Here is a 6,254-nt window from a genome sequence, read left to right as displayed (position 1 = left end):
TTTTAATAAACTAATATCATTGAACATTTGGCAATATACAATATAAAACACCTACGATGCCAAATGACAATTTTAAGAATATGTTTGAACTGCAATCATTTTTTTCACATGCTATTATAAACTCTACTATATTTTAATGTTTCATTTTTGACATAGTGTCGTTAACTATTTAACTTCAAAATAAAATTTACTCGAATGTTTGATATTTACATTTCCGAAACAATATTGATATTCAAGTAATTTAAAACATGTTCATGTCAAGTTCATTGGAACTTTAATTTTCGAAGGCGCTGCACGTCTAACATATAGTTAAACATAATACTACGTAAAACAGCTTTGGTAATAATTAAAATTGATTTCTATCACCATCAAATGTTTACATATTAATCAACTGTTATAAAAAAAACATTGAGATGTGGTATGAATAACAAGGAGATAACTACCATGTTCAAATGTAGTGGTTTTTAAGAAATTGTAGGCAATTAACAAAATCAACAATCACAAACACCCGTTCCATAGAATAGGCTTTAATATGACCCGAGTAACTAAGGACAAAATGTATAACGAACTATTTACGAAAAATAAATACAATAGCCATGAACTAACGACAAACACCGAACTACAGGATCCTGAATTCGAACAGGCAACATGAAGAATATGTCAGGGCTTAACATTTTCAAAGGCATCAACCCTAATATAATCTCGAACAGTGGCTTAACAGTACAACATCATAAAAAATTTAGCACAAAAAGACAGACCGGACATTGTAGGGTATCCATACATATACATCCCTTACAATAACCAAAAAGATACAGTTCTGAGTATACTCGATGTTACTGACAACTAGTTGAGAGCCAATAACATTTATAAATAACTAATATGCTTTGTATCAGTAAATCAAACTAGGAACTGACATGCTTTGTAACTATAACAAACGACAAAAAAAAAGAAAAGAATATATGTGTCAATCATATGATATGCAACAACGGCAAAAAACAAAATCGAGTCCTTAAAATGCGCCGAGGAAACCTCGCCTTTTTCATGACTACTCTTCGTTAAAAAGTTTGATAGTGAACAACATTCTCAATAGATATTCAAGACTCTGTATAAGGTTATACTTCATTCACCGTTGCTTTGAATATTTATGCACTAAAATTGAAAAATGACAATAGGAAAACTGATTACAGGCATCCCTTTTGTTGAAAAGGCTTTTTCACATCCAAGGTTCAATGTCAGTGGCAGAAAGTAAGGTAAGATAATGTAACTGATGAAACTGTACATGTACCTATGGTAAGCTTTATTTTAAAGGAGTAGATTCAGTAAGACCCTTTTTTGGCCCCAAAATATAGCAGTTTTACAAAATTGAGAACATGTAATCTCTATTTACTGGAAAGTAGAATGCTTCTGCTACATAAATATTGGCTGTTTTTGACTATACAATGCACATATATCGGGTACTAGCATCATTAAGTCATGATAAATGACTGAAATCTTCCCAATTTTAGCATTTTAGTTAAATTTTAGACGGTTTTCGTCTTAAATGAAATTGGCCGCATTCGTGTTCATTCATAATATTGAAATGTAAGTCGTATTTAATGTTATTACATAACATATATACAGATGCGGCCACTTTCAATCTTGACAAAAAACATCTGAAAAGTGACGTTTTTTGGCATATTTGATAGATTTTTCATATTTAAGCTGGAATCGGGGCATTTTTAATGAGGACCTACTCCTTTAGTGGTAAATATGAGACCAACTTCAATAATTGTACAATGAATTCATTATGAAAGATTTAATCATTCCATAACGGTTATGGATCTAGTTTATTTGGTCTGCATGCTTGTCTCGTTACAAATTATCCAATAAAAAATCTCAAAAAAACACCCATATTTCACAAAAGAGGGGCAAAAGATACCAGAGTTACATTCAATGTCATTGATCGTAAATAAACTGACAACGCCATGGCTAAAAATTAAAAGACAGACAGACAAATAATATAAATTATATAGTACACAAGACACAACATAAAAAACCAAAGACTAAGTAACAAGGACCCTTCCTAAATCTGGATAATGCATGTGTACAATGAATGTTTCACATTGTAAACATTCATACTCGCAACGACCCGTTTATGCAGTTACTACATTTTTTCTCTCTCTATTTTATGGGTTGAATCAAAAATACCTTCAACAAAAAAGAATTACGAAAGTAAACAAAATTTAAGTTGTTTAAAAAGGTGTTGAGTTTAATTTTAACGGCATCTGAACTAGGACATTTAAATTTTCCTATGCATTTTATTAATATACCATTATCTATTTTATGATTCCATCTACTACTTTAATATGACCATTTTCGGACAATAACTGACGCTTATCATTTGATTGCTAACCAGGTTATATAGATAGATAGGTTCATCATATAAATCAGGCTTAAAATAACGCTAAAACCAACTGATGTCAATGTATTGTTTACCTGTCACATGTATTATCTCTTTAAGAAAAACAAAACAGAAAAACAAGATATAAGATTAATATAGAATATGTGTAGTGTTTACCTACCCCCATTCGAATATCTGTATACAATAATAATAAGAATCAAGGTAGAGAAAACATCAATAATTTTTGGAAATGTGTGTCATCCACAAATAATGATCAAGTTATTTCTTCCGGTTTCACATGTTTTCATACATTATACGGATGTTGAATATAGAAATGTAGTAACAAGAGTTTTTCCGGTTCATCTATTACTTTCTTACGAACAGAGACAATTAAGTGTTTATTGTGTCATTTTACTTTAAAATCATGACTATTGATATATAAGGAGGTTGGTATTGAAAAAAAAACCACTTACATATTTTATTGTCGATTTTTTGGTTCGTAAACTAATTAAAGGTAAGATGTTAAAATAAGGCACTTTATAAATAATACTTTTATTAGAAATCAAATGAACGTATGGTCGTTTAATGGACAAAACCCAAAGATTTGTCTACTGTTTCAATTCAAAACAAATAATTAAATCGGTACTCTTTCGAAATATACGTTTGTACAATATATAGATATTTTTGTGCAATTTATATGTATTGCACAAAAGTATACTTCGAAAGAGAACCAAACAAATGTTGTGGTTTGAATTGAAACAGTAGACAAATCTTTGAGTTTTGTCCATTAAAAATATATATATAATGATGATACTATGAAGTTTATCAGGAAAATGTCGAGGGCGTGTATTTGAAACCTCCTAGTCTACGTCTGTGAAATTTAAAACTTTGATTACAATAGCTTTGATATTTAGATTTTTTTTCTTTATATAACTCTTTTCCTATCGTATAGGTATGATCGTAATACTTTAGAAACAAACCAAAAATTACGGATTTAAATAAAATCCATGTTGTATACAAGTATCAAGTACATGATATGACATTCTATTTACATAAAAATATCTATTTTCTTATTATATCTTTTTTCTAAATTTAATCTTTTCAAGATAATATTTGAAGGTTCACAATTGATTGTCCGTATGAAAACATACTATAGATAACTGATATAAAACCCATTTGATATCATTTTTATATTTACCAATCACATGAACCATCCCATTAAAAAAATATTTGGTGATTTAACCTACATATATAGTATATGTAAATATTGAAATTCTGTAAACTTACCCCCATTTACAAATCTATATACAATGGTGTTAAGAATAACACAATAGAAAACATCAAACATAATCGAAACATGTGTTTAGTCCTCATTCAGATATCAAAATATTATTGTCGTCCATTAAATCAGAAATGCATACAACCAGGAAGTTTTATGCTCACTATTTATAAGTGATATTTTCCGGTCCATCTCTGACCTTCCCAGGAACAAATGCAATGAAGCGATTCATGTCATTTCACTTTACTAACACAAATATTGGCAGATAGACAGGAAATGAAACAAAGATCAAAGGTGTTGTATTATTTTATGAATATATCAACCTGTTAGAAAAAAAATAAATGTCAGAGTATAAAAATATGCTATCACATAATCGCAAATAATAGTCTTATTTTAAACCCATATATCATTTGTGAGTTATCAGACAACGATGTCCCTTTTGTACAATTAGGCTATCTTCAAAATAATCGGGTATCAGTGGTTCTACACAATCATCTTATGCATGTTAGGAATAACGTATCGTAAAAAGTGAAAAAGATTTCTTCATTTTGATCGTCAGAAAAATTCTGACTTAATGTTTTTAAACAAACACATTTAACGATTTTAACGGTAAAATTGTCTTTTGTTTCCTGTCAGAAATGCATTATTTACAAACTGTCTTTTAAAAACGTTTTAATAGTCAAATGTAAAATATGACTGTCCCACATATTATATGAGACAGACCACGAGTGCATGCAATACAATCGTCAAGTAAAATAAACAAAAAATAAACTAAGATAACCTAAGTCGTTTACGCGCGTTTCAGTGGCGGATCCAGGGGGAGGGTTCGGGAGGGTTGGAACACCCCCTTTGTTTGGACGATCAATGCATTTGAATGGGGACATATAGTTGGAACCCCCCTTTGTCCTGGGTTGGGACCCCCCTTTTTCAAATGGCTGAATCCGCCCCTGCGTTTCCTCTAGAAATGAATTATCGGAGACGATCAAGATAACGTAAAGTAATGGTGGGAAAATAACGTGCGAAGTTGAAAAACATTGGGAACCCGAAATTTAAAAAAAAAGTTTGCCAAAACAGGTTAATTAAATAATCTTATCCTTGTTACTCACGTTACAAATTAATGAATGAGACATTAAAATATTTCTGAGATAATTTCGATTTAATTGTGATGTATGTGGCACAATTAAATTTTTAAATAATCAAATATTCTCCAACTATCGTCTGGGGTGAAGTAAGTGATATATTTCTTATTTTGCACAAGAGGCTTATGAAGTTGCAAAGGTCTTGTTCAAAGAGGTTTTCTCTAGATTTGGTGCAGCAAGGTTTTTGGTTAGTGATCGTGGAAAAAGCTTCATGAATAACTTAGGTCTGTCGTTATGTGAGATATTTGATGTTACAAGATATCATACTAGCTCGTACCATCCTCAAACAAATGGGTTAGTAGAAAGGTGCAACTCAACTCTGATAAAGTCTTTCAGAGCATACTGTGATAAGGCTCAAAATAATTGGCCCGATAAATTACCCGGAATTTTAATGGCTTTACGCAATTCTCCCTTTCATTTGCTGTTTGGTAGAGAAATGAATCTACCTTTTGACACTTCTGTTACACCTAAACAGAATTTGTCATCAGATGCCAAGCTTCAAATGGAAGAAGTTCTATCAAATCTAAAGATCACATAAGATCTTGCCACTAAAAATATGTTAGAAAAACAGTTAAAATCTAAAGAGCGATACGACCGAAATTCAAAAATTCCACAATTTAAAGTAAGGGATTTAGTTTCACTTCGGCAACATGTGGTTCCCGTCGGTCGCTCACCGAAATTGGTAGACAAGTACAAAGGGCCTTATTACATAACTGAGTTGGGACCAAAGTACACATACAAATTGAGAATGTGCAGCATTAATAAAGAGGTAAAATCGATGATCAATGCAAAAGAAATAATCCTTTTCAAGGATCCAAGAGATCATCAGCTGCAACCCAATGAGGGGGTACAAAATCAAGCTAATAATGCTGATAGGGTAGATCAGCATGATCAAGGTGATGAGAATGTGCCTCAAGCACAAAATAGGGAGAATGAAACCACTGATGGTAATGATGATCATCAGTTTTATAAAGCGGAAAAACTTTTGAAGTTAAAGCGCTTACAAGGTAAACGACATTTCCTTGTAAAATGGGCGGACGGCTCAAAACCCACATGGGAACCAGAGGAATATGTTTCAGAACATTTAATCAGAGTATATTTCAGCACACATACAAATACAGGAGCTAAACGAAAGAGAAAAACATGCATACGGCAAAACTAGTCACACAAAACTATTAAAGTATTTTTCATTCCTTGAAATAAAAGAAAAAAATATAATAAAGCACATTAGCATATACACATTTTTTTCTTTTGCACCAGTGCTAAAGTCTTTGAATTGTTTTTATAGTGTTATTCTCGAGATTATATCTTTTAGGAACTTTAGATTGTTCTCAAAAACCATAAATTATTTATTCAAAATTGTGGTGTTTTGTTACCCTTGACAGATTTATATCTGTTGTCTAATAGTTCTAGGAGTATACGCATGCTCATATAACAACTCATCACATTTTTTTTT

The sequence above is a fragment of the Mytilus galloprovincialis genome, chromosome 9 (assembly GCF_965363235.1).
Source record: "Mytilus galloprovincialis chromosome 9, xbMytGall1.hap1.1, whole genome shotgun sequence".
In the NCBI taxonomy this organism is placed as follows: Eukaryota; Metazoa; Mollusca; class Bivalvia; order Mytilida; family Mytilidae; genus Mytilus; species Mytilus galloprovincialis.
This window is presented reverse-complemented; position numbering follows the sequence as displayed.